A 2,913-nucleotide genomic window follows, 5' to 3' on the forward strand; every position below is an offset into this window, starting at 1 on the left:
ATTGTGGCGAAAGAAGGTTCTTCAGATTATAAAAAGGTAAGAAAGAGGTGCTTCTTTAAAGAACCTTTGACTGAATGGTTCTTTGTGGAACCAAAAATGGTTCTTCTATGGCATCGCTTGAAGAACCTTTTGAAGCACCTTTATTTTTAAGAGTGTAGCTCAAATTGTGCCTGAATTCCAGCAGGCGAGCCACATAGACAAACTCTGTTATATTTTGGGAGAGAAAGAAAAGTGTATCCACCTGGCAGCGCAGTATGTATCCTCCTGCCATATTATGAGGGACAAAGACTAAATCCCCTTTTCTTTATCAATGCTCTCTGTAAATAATTACCTTGTATTTGCTATTGTTGTTTTGTTTTTTTGTTTTTGTTCTGTGTGTGTGTGTGTTATGTGATAATATATGTACAATATGGTCATGAATAAGTTTTTTTTTTTTTTAACTATCAATAGGCCTGTATAACTTGTCTATAACTGTATAACTTTCGCTGTTTATTGTTTTATAGAGGGAGAGAGAGAGAGAGAGAGAGAGAGAGAGACTATTTTACTGATAAATTCGCGGGGCAGCGCTGACGACAAGTTTCAATATTATATATTGATTCATTGTGTTTGGGCCCCCCTGGACGAGCGAGCATAGGCACGTGCCTAGAATGCCTATGCGTAAATCCGGCCCTGAATGTAGGCCTAATATATTTTCTTTTTCTTTGCATATTTATATCGATATGGTACAAGATTATCCTATTTAAATCAATGTGATAAACGAGTTAGGTCAAAAGTAATCTAAAAGTAATTAAAAAGTAGTCTGATTATATTACCTAAAATGGGTAGCCTAATGTAGGCTAATGGATTGCGTTACCAACTATATTTTTTGTCATGGATTTTGGAATCAGTAACGGACTACAATTTGTAAGTAATCTACCCAGCTCTGTCTATATATGATGATTATTTGGGGTTAATTTCCTAACATTTTAGCTCATTTTACCCCATAATTATCAGTACTGTAAATGCAAAATAAGTATTCTGAAAAGCATTAACGTATACATTTTAAAGTAGGCTATTTAAACTTTGTTTGTACTTAATCATTTTAACATACGTTGCACTCCCTTCAGTTAAATTAGTATAAAATGTAGTTTGTTATCCTATGTGCTTTCCATAGGTCTTTTTGGAATAAATGGGAGCACGCCCGGGGCATGCTGTTGACCATGGAAACGGGTTCCTGACAGCTGAATTCAGCCATGTGGCCGCGCCTGGACCATATTTACCCCTGCAACTCCTGGTCAGCTGAAGGCAGGGCCGTTGCTAGTGGGGAGAAAGGCGGTGACGATTATAGGGGCCCACAGCTTTCGGGGATCCCCGACGATTTCAACCGACTGCCCGAGGCCAGCATGAAAAACGCTCAGGACAGTTGACGGGCCACTGCTGCACGTCATCACAAAAGCTTATCATTTGCACCGTTTTTAAGCCTTGCCAATTTAAACATTCAAGAGATTTTAAAGCATTCAAGCACAAGAAGATGCGAAAGAGCTCAACTGAGTACTCGCGAGCTGTGTTCGGTGCGCACACAGAGAGCCGTGTCTCAGACAGCACGCAAACACTGAATTCTCTTTCGCGTCTTCTTGAGTTTGAACGAACAAATACACTTCGCCAATTTAAACATTAAAGCACAAAAGATGCGAAAGATTTAATTCAGCTTTAATTCAGCACCCGTGCACTGTTCTGTGCATACAGCGTGCACGCAGAGAGCTGCGTCTCACAGTCTGAGAACACCGAATTGCGTCTTCTTGCGCTTAAACGGACAAATACATACAAAATTGTCAAATACCCATTTTGGCAAGTATCCTCGAAAAAACTGTCAGTTATGTCTTAAGTGAACGTAACTCAAAGAAATCAGATGTGTATCATTATATTGGAGCCATGCATTGTGTCTTAAAGTGACCGTGCCTAATTTACTAGCTGCTGTCTGTGTCTGTGTCCTTGGATGTTAATCCAAGAAAAAAAGAGAGATCACTCACTGCTCTTGGCTGACTTACTTTTGTAGTTTTAACAAGAATTAATCAAAATTTAATTTATACAGTAAATACTATGCAATGCTATTTTACATTTGATCATTCGGTTTCTGTATCTGAACACCTACAAACTTGAAAAAACGTGTATTTATTTATTTGTGCTATTTACACGATTTCAAGCAGGGCCCATGGGTACAACCTGCACCAGGGCCCCACAAACCCCAGCTACAGTCCTGGCTGAAGGTAAAGTTTTCAGGGGCCATTAGGTTCACCTGCACGACTCATGGCCAAAGTCAGTAGCGGTTCGTCCGGTTGTAGGGCCGTGGCTATGGCTGGCCAGTTTTGGACGAGACCGCCAGCAGAGGAGCGGTCATCAGCGGAGACTAGCATCAGTGAACCAGCACATGAGGGCATCCAGCACCACGGGCCATGGGAGCAAAAGCCCGTCGTGGAGCCAGCAAGAGCTCCCCAACGTCTGGTCGAACCGCACGCTGATCTACAGAGATGTGAAGACTTTTCTCAATGAAATTGGAGGAGATCCACAGGAGGCTCGCTACTGGTTTACTGCTGAACTTTCAGCAGGCCGGTTCATCTCCAGCATTTGCGGTCCTGGAGGTGCGTGTCCTGCGACCATAGAGTGAGAATCGTATGCAATTTAGATAAATGACTCATTTATAAATGACTAAATACATGTTTTTATTTTAATGTTTATTATTTTACATAATTCATATTAGATTTTAATAATGTCAATTATGTTTTTTCTTTAATAAAATATATTTTATTTAATGGTATTCTCTCTCTCTCTCTCTCTCTATATATATATATATGTGGGTGTGGCGTCAGGCCTCGGAGAGGCTTTTATTAACAGAAAATCAACATAAAGTCCAAAAAAAGGGGTAAAAGTGTCCAA

The 2,913-nt window shown here is 40.3% G+C and overlaps 1 pseudogene; it reads left to right on the plus strand.

Annotated features, from left to right (window-relative positions):
- Nucleotides 1–2,286: 2,286 nt before the first annotated feature.
- Nucleotides 2,287–2,913, plus strand: part of LOC107667743 (N-acetylglutamate synthase, mitochondrial-like) — an 8,338-nt pseudogene continuing 7,711 nt past the window's right edge.

The sequence above is a fragment of the Sinocyclocheilus anshuiensis genome, unplaced genomic scaffold, assembly GCF_001515605.1.
Source record: "Sinocyclocheilus anshuiensis isolate Anshui unplaced genomic scaffold, SAMN03320099.WGS_v1.1 scaffold1563, whole genome shotgun sequence".
In the NCBI taxonomy this organism is placed as follows: Eukaryota; Metazoa; Chordata; class Actinopteri; order Cypriniformes; family Cyprinidae; genus Sinocyclocheilus; species Sinocyclocheilus anshuiensis.